Here is a 16835-nt window from a genome sequence, read left to right as displayed (position 1 = left end):
GGATTTCGCCCTACCCCTCATACCCACAACCCAGGACCAACCGGCGGCTCCACCACGCCAACCGCCCACCACCCTGCGCCACCACAATCACGAGGACACCACCGTCGTCTCTCCATTGTAGACACTGCGAGGCAGGCCGAACCAAATGAGACCACCGTCGATCGGGACCGGGAGCACCACAGCCACGTGGGAGGGGACAACCTCCAATGGCACAAGCAGTAGCAGACCGGACGCAGGCGCGGGAGCACGCCGGACCCCCTGCCCAGCCGGGCCCAGAACGGGCCCGTTAAGCTCCTGCAGCCGCGCTGCAGCCGACGCAGCGCGGAGCCGCCGATCCCAACGACCGCATCCCAACAGCCCAGCCGGAGGAGACCCGCCGGAGGCCAGACCAACCCGCCCTGCCCCAGATCGGACCCAAAAGGGCCCAGATCTGGGCCTGCAGGGCTCCGCCGGCCGACCCACGCCGCCAGCCGCCACCGCCGCTAAAGGGTCGCGCCGCCGCCGCATCTACGCCCGATCTACACCGAAGCACCGCCCGCCGAGGTGCACCATCACCGGAAACCGCCGCCCGAGCCGGGGAACCGTGAGGGGAAGTGGAAGAGGGCCGCCACCGCCAGCCTCGCCACAGCGCTGCGCGGGCAACGCCCGGCCACGCCAGCCGGCAGCAACGGCGGGAGGAGGGGTGGGAGGAGGGGGCTGGGCGGCGAGGGGAGGGAGGGCCGCCCCGGTCGCCCCGCTCGGGGGGCGGCGCGGGGGGTACGGGGAGGGAGGATGGCTAACTATTTCGCTTAATCTTTTTCGAACTGGAAAAACCTACTGGGAATCAAGCCTACATAAACATCAATTGATTAATAAACTCATGAAAGAACAAATAAAAGAAGAAGATCACCTAAGCATACTCGTTTAATATTTCTTCCAGAATTCATTGAGAAATATATACAATGGACAACACAAATAGTAGTAGATTTTTTTCCGGCAAACCATAGCAAAGTTCCAATCTTGTGAGGCGAGACACTAAAAGAATGCCACAGATTGGATGCGTAGGTGAAAAGTGGAGAAGATACCTTCCCATTGTAGTCTTCATTTCAGGGATGCCAACGTGTGCATGTCACCTTGTTCAACTCGTGTTTTAGAAGATAGTGCACCTGTGTATTTCATGAAAACTTTGAGTAGTGCACTTCAGGCTAACCGTTGATAAAATAATCAAGGAGTGTACTGTCCTCTTGCGTGTATATAAAGTTATAATCCTTTGATTTTATATAAGATCGTAATACCATCTCCAGTAAGAATTGGCATTTTGTATTGTCAAAAGGAGGAGTTGACATTTTCCGTGACGTAAATTCTACTATAAGAATTGACCAACACATCAGTGCAAAATTCCTTTGAAGTACTGAATTTACCGTTGTGTATCTAATCTCTGGAATATTTGATCTGCAACTTAAAGGTAGTTATTTATAACCTATTTGTTGCCAGAACTTGTGTACTGCAAATGTACTGATTTTGATGTAACAACATACAGAAGGAATGTATTTGCAAGGAAATGTGATCATAGACAACCCTAAAAAGAACTTGGAAAACATAAAACTGTCATTAAGTAAAATGGAGCCGGCCTTTGTGGTTCTGGAATACGGCGTTCCCCTGAGCCGGCCTGGCGCTGACGCTGATCGACCTCACCGACCCTGACGTCGACGAGGACGACGCCTAGGCCAGCGCGCCGCCTCGTAGTTTAGTTTTAATTAATGTAACGTGGACGCGTGGACTCTCGCCGGCATTTGTGGCCGGCATAAATGTTTATATTATTTTTTATTTTTGAAATATTTGTGGTCAATTTTTCCGCATGAACAAAAAATTGGGTCGGGTCAGCGTTGGGCGCATGCGCCGACCCAAACACGGAAGTGGACATGGATGTCCGCCGGGCCGATCTAAACGGCCAAAAAACGGACAAAATTATTATTCGTTTGGGTCGGCGCGTTGGAATTGTTCTGAGATGCGTTCATGATGGCCTGCGGTGGATGGCGGCGATGGCGAACATCATGGTCCTCCTTTTTCCGCCCCCTCTCTCGTCCTCCCCTCTCTCCCTGCGTGAATGAAAGGAGGAAGGAGCCTGGGCGGTGGATAGCGCGCCTCGGTCCAGATATTTCGGTCGCCTCTGTCTTCAGCGGTAAAACCCAAGGAGCGTAAAGAAACAAAGAGAAAAAAAATCAGGACTGAACCAGGACATGGCAATCAGATTCATGTGGACACGCGGCAGCCCCTTATGATCGCGCCCAGTACTCCAAACTCCGGAAATCGTAGCTTGCTTAGCCGCTTTAATACTTTGGTATACTAGCAAGCAGAAGGCACGACGTAAGCCCGCTATTTAGCAAATGTTGCTTGTGTTTGCTACTAATCATTTATTGTGTTTTGGCAGGTGAAAATAATTTAGTAAATGGTATGGATCACTTAAAAGGCTTTGTTGTTGTTGTATGGATCACTTAGTCAATTACTCCCTCCGTTCCTAAATATTTGTCTTTCTACACTTTTAAAATGACTACTACATACGGATGTATGTAGACATATTTTAGAGTGTAGATTCACTCATTTTGCTCCGTATGTAGTCACTTGTTGAAATGCTTAAAAAGATAAGTATTTAGGAACGGAGGAAGTACATGACTTGGAGGCATCCAGGATGATAAAAAAATGTATAACAGGTGAGCATTGGTTTAAGAGAGTACACTATCTAGCTAAAAGGTTTACATATGTAGATAAAGAGAGAGAATTGGTGGAGTGGCTTGTGGCTTGTTAGCACTCCGAATGATTTGCTCTTGGCCTTTATGTTTGGATGTTTTTTGCGACGGCTATAGTTGCAAATCATCTTTGTAGAAAATCCTTTGTGTGCAAGGCTCTTGGCCTATTGCCATAGTTGCAAATCATCCAGATCATACAACCATAGGTGGCATGGTGATCTTGGCAATAAATAAAAAAGATATGAGAAGAGCATATAACCATAGGTGGCATGGTGATCCTTGGCAATAAATAAAAAAGATATGAGAAGAGCATAGAACCATAGGTGGGATGGTGATCCTTGGCAATAAATAAAAGGATATTCAAAATCCCATTGTTCCAAAAAAGTGAACTTGATTCCTTTGCTAGAGTGTAACGCCCCGAGACCGTTGCGCCAGATGTCTTCTAGTTATTCGCTGTTGTTGCCTTGTCATTTGTTTGCGTGTCATGCATTTCATATCATGTCATCATGTGCATCGCATTTTCATACATGTTCGTCTCATGCATCCGCGCATTTTCCCGTTGTCCGTTTTGCAATCCGGCACTCCTATGTCCTCCGGCGCCCCCTTTTGTCTCTTTTCGTGTGCGGGTGTTAAACCTTCTCGAAATGGACCGAGATTTGCCAAGCGGCCTTGGTTTACTACCGGTAGAACGCCTGTCAAGTTTCGTGCCATTTGGAGTCCGTTTGATACTTTAACGGTTAACCGAAGAACCGTAAAGGCCTCGTGTGTGTTGCAGCCCATCCAACCCCCTCCATCCTCTCGGTCGTTCGATCACGATCGCGTGGCCGAAAACCGCACCTCATTTGGACTCTCCTAGCTCCCTCAACATATATATATATGTGTGTGCCTCCCCGAAATTTTCGCGGATGAAACCCTAGTCCTCTTCCTCCTCGCGCCGCCGGACATGTCCACCGCCGCCGCCACATCACCCGGACCAATCCGGGGACGACACCTCAGCGCCGCCGCCTCTCTCCTCCACTCCCAGGCCGCCACCTGTTGCTTCCGGCGCCTCCCTCCACCGCGGCCCGCGGGGCCCGAGGCCGGCCCGCCCGAGCCGTGACCGGGCCCGAGCGCCTGCTCCCCCGCGCGCCGCCTGCTGCCTGTCCCGCGCCGCGCGCCGCCCATCCCTGCCGCCTGTGCTCGCCGCAGGCCACCACCACGCCTCGCGCAGCCGCCCGCCAGCACGCTTCGCCTCACCGGCGACCGCCGCCCGCTCCGGCCGCCGCTGCTCCACCGCCCGACCGCGACCCGCCGACCTCGTCGCTGGCTGGCCTCGCCTCCGGCCAGATTCGGGCAGGTCCGGCCCGGATCTGACATCCCCGACCCCGCCGGCGCATCTCCGGCCATCTTCTTTACCGTCTCCGGCGACATCTCTGGTAGTCCTCGAAAAGCGTGCAAACCCTAGATCTTTCCGGAGAGGTCTAATTTCACTAAGTCCTCGTCCCTGTTCATTTTTTAAGCATTCTTCATCATGGCATAACTCTGCATCCATAGCTCCTTTTTGCGCGTGTGATATATCAAAATGTTCATCCGGTTGTCCTCCTCATTTTGTTCCATTGCACCATGCTTATTTGAACCCATCTTGATGCCCTAAATGCTGTTGGAAGAGTGCTATAAAATGTTAGTTTCTGTTTCTTAACAGATTATGAGCATTTTTCATTTTGCCATGTTTAATGTGTGCCTCCTATGAACTTGAGCCCTATATGTGTTTTGGGCTATGTCGTGCCATCTTTACAGGGGTGTATACCATGTATTTTTTTGATCAATATGGTGACTAGCACAAGCATGCAAAGTAGCTCTAGTGATGTTGCTGATTTCAGGGACTTAGAATTCTTCTAAGTCTTTTCCCTGATGTTATTTTTATGCCATGTATTCATATTGCTACAGAGTGATCCATGCCTCTTTTGAGCATGTTCAGTAAGGATGATTTTGAGATATTGTTATGTTCTATCCATCCATGTCTTTGTTTGCAATTATGAAGTACCCTAGCATGACTCAATCTTACTCTACTTTTGCTATAAAATGTTCCTGGCAGATTGTCTACATGTTATTCAATTTTGCCAAGGTTGTTATAGTTGATCCATGCATGTTATGAGATTGTTCTTGCCATGGTTAGCTACTTGACCATGTATTCTTGCTGGGTGTATGCTTATTTTGTCATGCAATGCCTTGTGGTGAGTGCATCGAGCTCGCAAACATGCCTACGTAACTCTATTTTTTGCCATGTCCAGTTTTCTGCTAAGTCTGAATCTGTTAACGAAACTTGCTATATTTACATGGGTGCCATCATATTTTCTGTGCCCCTTTTGGCTTATGGTCAGTAAGGGAATTTTGTTATATGCTTTGAGTAGATTCATGCCATGCCTTGCTTTGCTATGATCTGATCCTGTAGCATGTTGTTATCTTGCTCTAAACATTGCTTCCTGATGTTAAATCCTGACATGTTTTTATTTTCACTAAGTCTGCGAACCTGATATCTTTTGCACTTTTGCCATGCTTGTTTGAACCTGCTATTGTGTGATTTAGCCGTAGCTTAGTGTTTATCTTTTGTCAAGCATCTTGAGTGGATCACTTCCATGTGCTTTGTTGTTATGTTTGAGTGCAGTAGGTTAGTTTCTTGTTGCATTTTAGAGGGCATCGTGTTGTTAATCACAGAATAGTGCCATTACTGTTTTGCTTGCCATTTGCAAACCATGCATCCGATTCCGGTGATCTTTATATCGATTTCGACCGAAATCAACTCATCTTTCCAGTGGCGCTCTTGGTTTGCCAAGTTGAGGCCTGGTTCAACCTTTTCCTTCTGGAGCACGCATATGCATTGCATATTACATCCCGCATATCATGCCATGTTTTGCATCATGTTGCTTGCGCATTGCACCGTGGTTGATTGTGTTTGCCTTTGCTTATGTTCTTTCCTTGGGTAGAGCCGGGAGACGAGTACGTGATCGAGGAACCCATTGAGTACGCTTACGAGGATCAAGCTTACGTCAACTCGAAGAACTTTGCAGGCAAGATGACCATACCCTCGAAATCACTTCTATCTTTGCTTGCTAGTTGCTCGCTCTATTACTATGCCTATGTCGCGATACCTACCACATGCTTTATCATGCCTCCCATTTTGCCATGTTAAACCTCTAACCCACCTTGTCCTAGCAAACCGTTGTTTGGCTATGTTACCGCTTTGCTCAGCCCTCTTATAGCGTTGCTAGTTGTAGGTGAAGATTGGAGTTTGTTCCCTGTTGGAACATGTTTATTGTTGGGATATCATTATTATATCTTGTTTACTTTAATGCACCTATATACTTGGTAAAGGGTGGAAGGCTCGGCCTTATGCCTGGTGTTTTGTTCCACTCTTGCCGCCCTAGTTTCCGTCATACCGGTGTTATGTTCCTTGATTTTGCGTTCCTTACGCGGTTGGGTTATAATGGGAACCCCTTGACAGTTCGCCTTGAATAAAACTCCTCCAGCAAGGCCCAACCTTGGTTTTACCATTTGCCACCTAGTCTTTTTTCCCATGGGTTTCGCGAACTCAAGGGTCATGTTTATTTTAAACCCCCCCCCCCCCCGGGCCAGTGCTTCTCTAAGTGCTGGTCCAAACTGGGCGATGTCTGGCGCCCCCTGGGTAACCAGGGTCTATGCCAACCCGACGTCTTGCCCATCCGGTGTGCCCTGAGAACGAGATATGTGCAGCTCCTATCGGGATTTGTCGGCACATTCGGGTGGCTTTGCTGGTCTTGTTTTACCATTGTCGAAATGTCTTGTAACCGGGATTCCGAGTCTGATCGGGTCGTCCTGGGAGAAGGAATTGTTGGGGAACGTAGTAATTTCAAAAAATTTCTACACACACGCAAGATCATGGTGATGCATAGCAACGAGAGGGGAGAGTATTGTCTAAGTACCATCATAGACCAAAAGCGGAAGCGTTAGCACAACGCGGTTGATGTAGTCGTACGTCTTCACGATCCGACCGATCCAAGTACCGAACGCACGGCACCTCCTAGTTCAGCACACGTTCAGCTCGATGACGTCCCGCGAACTCCGATCCAGCAGAGCTTCACGGGAGAGTTTCGTCAGCATGATAGCGTGATGACGGTGATGATGTTGCTACCGACGCAGGGCTTCGCCTAAACACCGCTACGATATGACCGATGTGGAATATGGTGGAGGGGGGCACCGCACACGGCTGGGAGAGATCAACAGATCAACTTGTGTGTCTAGAGGTGCCCCCTGCCCCTGTATATAAAGGAGCAAGGGGGGAGGCCGGCCAACCCTCTATGGGCGCGCCAGGAGAAGGAGTCCTCCTCCTAGTAGGAGTAGGACTCCCCTTTCCTACTCCTACTAGGAGGAGGAAAGGAAGGAGGAGAAGGAGAAGGAAGGAGAGGGAGGAAAAGGAAGAAAGTGGGGGACGGCCCCCTAGTCCAATTCGGTTTGGGCTAGGGGGGCCACGCGCCCTGCTTCCTCTCTTCCACCACTTGGCCCGTGAGGCCCATTACTTCTTCCTCGTATTCCCGTAACTCCCCGGTACCCCCGAAAATACCCGAATCACTCGAAACTTCTCCGATGTCCGAATATAGTCGTCCAATATATCGATCTTTACGTCTCGACCATTTCAAGACTCCTCGTCATGTCCCCGATCTCATCCGGGACTTCGAACTACCTTCGGTACATCAAATCACATAAACTCATAATACAATCGTCACCGAAACTTTAAGCATGCGGACCCTACAAGTTCGAGAACTATGTAGACATGACCGAGACACGTCTGCGGCCAATTATCAATAGCGGAACCTGGATGCTCATATTGGCTCCCACATATTCTACGAAGATCTTTATCGGTCAAACCGCATAACAACATACGTTGTTCCCTTTGTCATCGGTATGTCACTTGCCCGAGATTCGATCGTCGGTATCTCGATACCTAGTTCAATCTCGTTACCGGCAAGTCTCTTTACTCATTCCGTAATACATCATCCCGCAACTAACTCATTAGTTGCAATGCTTGCAAGGCTTATAGTGATGTGCATTACCGAGTGGGCTCAGAGATACCTCTCCAACAATCAGAGTGAAAAATCCTAATCTCGAAATACGCCAAACCAACAAGTACCTTCGGAGACACCTGTAGAGCACCTTTATAATCACCCAGTTACGTTTTGACGTTTGGTGGCACACAAAGTGTTCCTCCGGTAAACGAGAGTTGCATAATCTCATAGTCATAGGAACATGTATAAGTCATGAAGAAAGCAATAGCAACAAACTAAACGATCAAGTGCTAAGCTAACGGAATGGGTCAAGTCAATCACATCATTCTCCTAATGATGTGATCCCGTTAATCAAATGACAACTCATGTCTATGGTTAGGAAACATAGCCATCTTTGATCAACGAGCTAGTCAAGTAGAGGCATACTAGTGACACTCTGTTTGTCTATGTATTCACACATGTATTATGTTTCCGGTTAATACAATTCTAGCATGAATAATAAACATTTATCATGAAATAAGGAAATAAATAATAACTTTATTATTGCCTCTAGGGCATATTTCCTTCAGTCTCCCACTTGCACTAGAGTCAATAATCTAGTTCACATCGCCATGTGATTTAACATCAATAGTTCGCATCACCATGTGATTAACACCCATAGTTCACATCGTCATGTGACCAACACCCAAAGGGTTTACTAGAGTCAATAATCTAGTTCACATCGCTATGTGATTAATACCCAAAGAGTACTAAGGTGTGATCATGTTTTGCTTGTGAGGGAAGTTTAGTCAACGGGTCTGCCACATTCAGATCCGTATGTATTTTGCAAATTTCTATGCCAATAATGCTCTGCACGGAGCTACTCTAGCTAATTGCTCCCACTTTCAATATGTATCCAGATTGAGACTTAGAGTCATCTGGACCAGTGTCAAAACTTGCATCGACGTAACCCTTTACGACGAACCTTTTGTCACCTCCATAATCAAGAAACATATCCTTATTCCACTAAGGATAATTTTGAACAATGTCCAGTGATCTACTCCTAGATCACTATTGTACTCCCATGCCAAACTCAGGGCAGGGTATACAATAGGTCTGGTACACAACATGGCATACTTTATAGAACCTATGGCTGAGGCATAGGGAATGACTTTCATTCTCTCTCTATCTTCTACCGTGGTCAGATTTTGAGTCTTACTCAACTTCACACCTTGTAACACAGGCAAGAACTCCTTTTTGACTGTTCCTTTTTGAACTACTTCAAAATCTTGTCAAGGTATGTACTCATTGAAAAACTTATCAAGCATCTTGATCTATCTCTATAGATCTTGATGCTCAATATGTAAGCAGCTTCACCGAGGTCTTTCTTTGAAAAAACTCCTTTCAAACATTCCTTTATGCTTTGCAGAATAATTCTACATTATCTCCGATCAACAATATGTCATTCACATATATTTATCAGAAATGCTGTAGTGCTCCCACTCACTTTCTTGTAAATACATGCTTCACCGCAAGTCTGTATAAAACTATATGCTTTGATCAACTTATCAAAGTGTATATTCCAACTCCGAGATGTTTGCACTAGTCCATAGATGGATCACTGGAGCTTGCATATTTTGTTAGCACCTTTAGGATTGACAAAACCTTCTGGTTGCATCATATACAACTCTTCTTTAATAAATCCATTAAGGAATGCAGTTTTGTTTATCCATTTGCCAGATTTCATAAAATGCGGCAATTGCTAACATGATTCGGATAGACTTAAGCATAGATACGAGTGAGAAATTCTCATCGTAGTCAACACCTTGAACTTGTCGAAAACCTTTTGCGACAATTCTAGCTTTGTAGATAGTAACACTACTATCAGCGTCTGTCTTCCTCTTGAAGATCCATTTATTTTCTATGGCTTGCCGATCAACGGGCAAGTCAACCAAAGTCCACACTTTGTTCTCATACATGGATCTCATCTCAGATTTTATGGCCTCAAGCCATTTCGCGGAATCTGGGCTCATCATCGCTTCCTCATAGTTCGTAGGTTTGTCATGGTCAAGTAACATGAACTCCAGAATAGGATTACCGTACCACTCTGGTGCGGAACATACTCTAGTTGACCTACGAGGTTCGGTAGTAACTTGATCCGAAGCTTTCATGATCATCATCATTAACTTCCTCACTAATTGGTGTAGTAGTCACAGGAACAGATTTCTGTGATGAACTACTTTCCAATAAGTGAGCAGGTACAGTTACCTCATCAAGTTCTACTTTCCTCCCACACACTTCTTTCGAGAGAAACTCCTTCTCTAGAAAGGATCCATTCTCAGCAATGAATATCTTGCCTTCTGATCTGTGATAGAAGGTGTACCTAATATTTTCTTTTGGGTATTCTATGAAGATTTACTTCTCCGATTTGAGTTCGAGCTTATCATGTTGAAACTTTTTCACATAAGCATCACAGTCTCAAACTTTAAGAAACGACAGCTTGGGTTTCTCGCCAAACCACAGTTCATACAGTGTCGTCTCAATGGATTTAGATGGTGCCCTATTTAACGTGAATGTAGCTGTCTCTAATGCATAACCCCAAAATGATAGAGGTAAATCTGTAAGAGACATCATAGATCGCATCATATCTAATAAAGTACGGTTACGACGTTCGGACACACCCTTACACTGTGGTGTTTCAGGTGGCGTGAGTAGTGAAACTATTTCACATTGTTTTAACTGTAGGCCAAACTCGTAACTCAAATATTTTACTTCTGCGATCATATCGTAGAAACTTTTATTTTTGTTACGATGATTCTCCACTTCACTCTTAAATTCTTTGAACTTTTTCAAATGTTTCAGACTTGTGTTTCATCAAGTAGATATACTCATGTCTGCTCAAATCATCTGTGAAGATAAGAAAATAATGATATCTGCCGTGAGCCTCAATATTCATCGGACCACATACATCAGTATGTCTGATTTCCAACAAATCTTTTGCTCGCTCCATTGTTCCGGAGAACGAAGTCTTAGTCATCTTGCCCATGAGGCACGGTTCGCAAGCATCAACTGATTCATAATCAAGTGATTCCAAAAACCCATCAGCATGGATTTTCTTCATGCGCTTTACACCAATATGACCTAAACGGCAGTGCCACAAATAATTTGCACTATCATTATTAACTTTACATTTTTTGGCTTCAATATTATGAAAATGTGTATCACCACGATCGAGATCCAACAAACCATTTTCATTGGGTGTATGACCATAGAAGGTTTTATTCATGTAAAAAGAACAACAATTATTATCTAACTTACATGAATAACCATATTGCAATAAACATGATACAATCATATTTATGCTCAACGCAAACACCAAATAACATTTATTTAGGTTCAACACTAATCCCGAAAGTATAGGGAGTGTGCGATGATGATCATATCAATCTTGGAACCACTTCCAACACACATCGTCACTTCATCCTTAACTAGTCTTTGTTTATTTTGCAACTCCCATTTCGAGTTACTACTCTTAGCAACTGAACCAGTATCAAATACCGAAGGGTTGCTATAAACACTAGTAAAGTACACATCAATAACATGTATATCAAATATAGCTTTGTTCACTTTGCCATCCTTCTTATCCACCAAATACTTGGGGTAGTTCCGCTTCTAGTGACCAGTCCTTTTGCAGTAGAAGCACTTGGTCTCAGGCTTGGGTCCAGACTTGGGTTTCTTCACTTGAGCAGCAACTTGTTTGCCGTTCTTCTTGAAGTTCCCCTTCTTCCCTTTGCCCTTTCTCTTGAAACTATTGGTCTTGTCAACCATCAACACTTGATGTTTTTCTTGATTTCTACCTTCGTCGATTTTTGCATCGCGAAGAGCTTGGGAATTGTTTTCGTCATCCCTTGCATATTATAGTTCATCACTAAGTTCTACTAACTTGGTGATGGTGACTAGAGAATTCTGTCAATCACTATTTTATCTGGAAGATTAACTCCCACTTGATTCAAGCGATGTAGTACCCAGATAATCTGAGCACATGATCACTGCTTGAGCTATTCTCCTGCATCTTTTAGCTATAGAACTTGTTGGAGACTTCATATCTCTCAACTTGGGTAATTGCTTGAAATATTAACTTCAACTCCTGGAACATCTCATATGTTCCATGACGTTCAAAACGTCTTTGAAGTCTCGATTCTAAGCCGTTTAAGCATGGTGCACTAAACTATCAAGTAGTCATCATATTGAGCTAGCCAAACGTTCATAACGTCTGCATTTGCTCCTGCAATAGGTCAGTCACCTAGCGGTGCATTAAGGACATAATTCTTCTGTGCAACAATGAGGATAAACCTCTGATCTCGGACCCAGTCTGCATCATTGCTACTATCATCTTTCAACTTAGTTTTCTCTAGGAACACATATAAAACATAGGGAAGCAATAATGCGAGCTATTGATCTACAACATAGATATGCAAATACTATCAGGACTAAGTTCATGATAAATTAAAGTTCAATTAATCATATTACTTAAGAACTCCCATTTAGAAAGACATCCCTCTAATCTTCTAAGTGATCACGTGATCCAAATCAACTAAACCATAACCGATCATCACGTGAAATGGAGTAGTTTTCAATGGTGAACATCACTATGTTGATCATATCTACTATATGATTCACGCTCGACCTTTCGGTCTCAGTGTTCCGAGGCCATATCTGCATATGCTAGGCTCGTCAAGTTTAACCTGAGTATTCTGCGTGTGCAAAACTGGCTTGCACCAGTTGTAGATGGACGTAGAGCTTATCACACCCGATCATCACGTGGTGTCTGGGCACGACGAATTTTGGCAACAGTGCATACTCAGGGAGAACACTTTTTATCTTGAAATTTAGTGAGAGATCATATTATAATGCTACCATCAATTAAAGCAAGATACGATGCATAAAAGATAAACATCACATGCAATCAAAATATGTGACATGATATGGCCACCATCATCTTGTGCCTTTGATCTCCATCTCCAAAGCATCGTCATGATTTCCATAGTCACCGGCATGACACCATGATCTCCATCATCTTGATCTATATCAATGTGTCGTCACATGGTCGTCTCGCCAACTATTTCTCTTGCAACTATTGCTATCGCATAGCGATAAATTAAAGCAATTATTTGGCGCTTGCATCTTATGCAATAAAGAGACAACCATAAGGCTTTTGTCAGTTGCCGATAACTTCAACAAAACATGGTCATCTCATACAACAACTTATATCTCATCACGTCTTGACCATATCACATCACAACATGCCCTGCAAAAACAAGTTAGACGTCCTCTACTTTGTTGTTGCAAGTTTTACGTCGTTGCTACTGGGCTTAGCAAGAACCGTTCTTACCTACGCATCAAAACCACAACGATAGTTTGTCAAGTTGGTGCTGTTTTAACCTTCGCAAGAACCGGGCGTAGCCACACTCGGTTCAACTAAAGTTGGAGAAACTGACACCCGCCAGCCACCTGTGTGCAAAGCACGTCGGTAGAACCAGTCTCGCGTAAGCGTACGCGTAATGTCGGTCCGGGCCGCTTCATCCAACAATACCGCCGAACCAAAGTATGACATGCTGGTAAGCAGTATGACTTATATCACCCACAACTCACTTGTGTTCTACTCGTGCATATAACATCAACGCATAAAACCTGGCTCTGATACCACTGTTGGGGAACGTAGTAATTTCAAAAATTTCCTACGCACACGCAAGATCATGGTGATGCATAGCAACGAGAGGGGAGAGTATTGTCTATGTACCATCGTAAACCGAAAGCGGAAGCGTTAGCACAACACGGTTGATGTAGTCGTACGTCTTTACGATCCGACCGATCCAAGTACCGAACGCACGGCACCTCCGAGTTCAGCACACGTTCAGCTCGATGACGTCCCGCGAACTCCGATCTAGCAGAGCTTCACGGGAGAGTTCCGTCAGCACGACGGCATGATGACGGTGATGATGTTGCTACCGACGCAGGGCTTCGCCTAAGCACCGCTACGATATGACCGAGGTGGAATATGGTGGAGGGGGGCACCGCACACGGCTGGGAGAGATCAACATATCAACTTGTGTGCCTAGAGGTGCCCCCTGCCCCTGTATATAAAGGAGCAAGGGGGAGGGCGGCCGACCCTCTATGGGCGCGCCAGGAGGAGGAGTCCTCCTCCTAGTAGGAGTAGGACTCCCCTTTCCTACTCCTACTAGGAGGAGGAAAGGAAGGAGGAGAAGGAGAAGGAAGGAGAGGGGGGGAAAGAAGGAAAGGGGGGCCGGCCCCCTAGTCCAATTCGGTTTGGGCTAGGGGGGTCGTGCGCCCTGCTTCCTCTCTTCCACCACTTGGCCCATGAGGCCCATTACTTCTTCCTCGTATTCCCGTAACTCCCCGGTACCCCTGAAAATACCCGAATCACTCGGAACTTTTCCGATGTCCGAATATAGTCGTCCAATATATCAATCTTTACGTCTCGACCATTTCGAGACTCCTCGTCATGTCCCCAATCTCATCCGGGACTCCGAACTACCTTCGGTACATCAAATCACATAAACTCATAATACAATCGTCACTGAAACTTTAAGCGTGCGGACCCTACAGGTTCGAGAACTATGTAGACATGACCGAGACACGTCTGCAGCCAATAACCAATAGTGGAACCTGGATGCTCATATTAGCTCCCACATATTCTAAGGAGATCTTTATCGGTCAAACCGCATAACAACACACGTTGTTCCCTTTGTCATCAGTATGTTACTTGCCCGACATTCGATCGTCGGTATCTCGATACCTAGTTCAATCTCGTTACCGGCAAGTCTCTTTACTCGTTCCGTAATACATCATCCCGCAACTAACTCATTAGTTGCAATGATTGCAGGGCTTATAGTGATGTGCATTACCGAGTGGGCCCAGAGATACCTCTCCGACAATCGGAGTGACAAATCCTAATCTCGAAATACGACAACCCAACAAGTACCTTCGGAGACACCTGTAGAGCACCTTTATAATCACCCAATTACGTTGTGACGTTTGGTGGCACACAAAGTGTTCCTCCGGTAAACGGGAGTTGCATAATCTCATAGTCATAGGAACATGTATAAGTCATGAAGAAAGCAATAGCAACAAACTAAACGATCAAGTGCTAAGCTAACGGAATGGGTCAAGTCAATCACATCATTCTCCTAATGATGTGATCCCGTTAATCAAATGACAACTCATGTCTATGGTTAGGAAACATAACCATCTTTGATCAACGAGCTAGTCAAGTACAGGCATACTAGTGACACTCTGTTTGTCTATGTATTCACATATGTACTATGTTTCCGGTTAATACAATTCTAGCATGAATAATAAACATTTATCATGATATAAGGAAATAAATAATAACTTTATTATTGCCTCTAGGGCATATTTCCTTCAGGAATATCCTTCGTTGACCGTGAGAGTTTGTGATGAGCTAAGTTGGGACACCCCTGCAGGGATTTGAACTTTCAAAAGCCATGCCCGCGGTTATGGGCAGATGGGAATTTGTTAATGTCCGGTTGTAGAAAACTCTAAATTAACTTAATTAAAATGAATCAACAGCGTGTGTAGCTGTGATGGTCTCTTTTCGGCGGAGTCCGGGAAGAGAACACGGTCTCGTGTTATGCTTGAACGTAAGTAGTTCTAGGATCACTTCTTGATCATAGATTCTCGACCGTGCCTTGCCTTCTCTTCTCGCTCTCTTTTGCGTATGTTAGCCACCATATATGCTAGTGCTTGCTGCAGCTCCACCTCACTACCTTTTCCCTACCCATAAGCTTAAATAGTCTTGATCGCGAGGGTGTGAGATTGTTGAGTCCCCGTGACTCACAGATTACTTCCAAAACCAGATGCAGGTGTCGATGATGCCATTCTAGGAGATGCGACTGAACTCAAGTGGGAGTCCGACGAGGACTCGGGACGTCACTACCTTTCCTTTCCAGACGATCAGTAGTGGAGCTCAGTTGGGGCGATCGGGGATCTTATGCATTTGGGGTTGTCTTTATTTTAGTTCCGTAGTCGGACCTTGTTTGTATCTGGATGATGTAATGCTATATTTATGTATTGTGTGAAGTGGCGATTGTAAGCCAACTCTGTATCTCTTTCTTATTCAATACATGGGATGTGTAAAGATTACCCCTCTTGCGACATGCCTACAATGCGGTTATGCCTCTAAGTCGTGCTCCGACACGTGGGAGATATAGCCGCATCGTGGGTGTAACATAGAGACCTCGAGTTTAATTTATTCACCAGACTATCACCTTGTGGTGAAGCTTTCTTATTATTCACAGGACAAAAATGGTGAAGCCAAAGTAAGGCAACAAACTGTTTCTATTGTCTTTCAAATTTCAGGAATAAAATATAGATAAGTTTGAACATTTCTCTAGCTTAGAATTGTGATCCAAATACTCCAATTTTCTTTTTAGAAAAAACAACTTTGTGATATGAACAAATCTGTCAGTCTTTGTTCCTTTTTTGTGTAGTTGGGATGAAGATTCTCAAGGTTAAGAGAGAACATATTATTTCATCAGTGGAATTTTGAACAAAATAAGTGGGTGAATGCCACTTGCTAATTTTAACAATAAACAATTTATAAGGTCGTAGAACCTATTGTATTCTCACATAACAAAAGAAGGGAGCACACATGAATGCTTTTATCATTCGATAAGTACATGAGCTATCCTTGTTTATTCAACATAAGAAGGAAGATACCTTGCAAGAAAATATGTTAGTTCTTCGGCTGAGGCGCTAATGTCGTGTGGATAAGATGGATTATGTACTTATGCATTTCTTTTAACTTAGCCTTGAATATATTGAAGACCTCAATTGTGTGCACCAGGCCCTCATTTACTCAACTTTTAAGTAGATCAGTCATGTTCATAGGTTTCCCCATTCCATTGGGTTACCCTGTAAAGGCGAATAAAAATTAGATCAAGCAATATGTAGTATATGTTGGATTATGTGGTGTGGCTCATACTGCCGTACTAACCTTGCGACCTACCATGATAAAGTCCAACTTATATAGTTCGGTAGAGTTTAATTCCTGTACTCCGAGATCCTTGAA

The sequence above is a fragment of the Triticum urartu genome, chromosome 7A, assembly GCF_056163025.1.
Source record: "Triticum urartu cultivar PI428250 chromosome 7A, HENAU_Tu73, whole genome shotgun sequence".
NCBI classification, from domain to species: domain Eukaryota; kingdom Viridiplantae; phylum Streptophyta; class Magnoliopsida; order Poales; family Poaceae; genus Triticum; species Triticum urartu.
The sequence above is the reverse complement of the archived record's forward strand: the minus strand, read 5'-3'. Positions refer to the sequence as shown.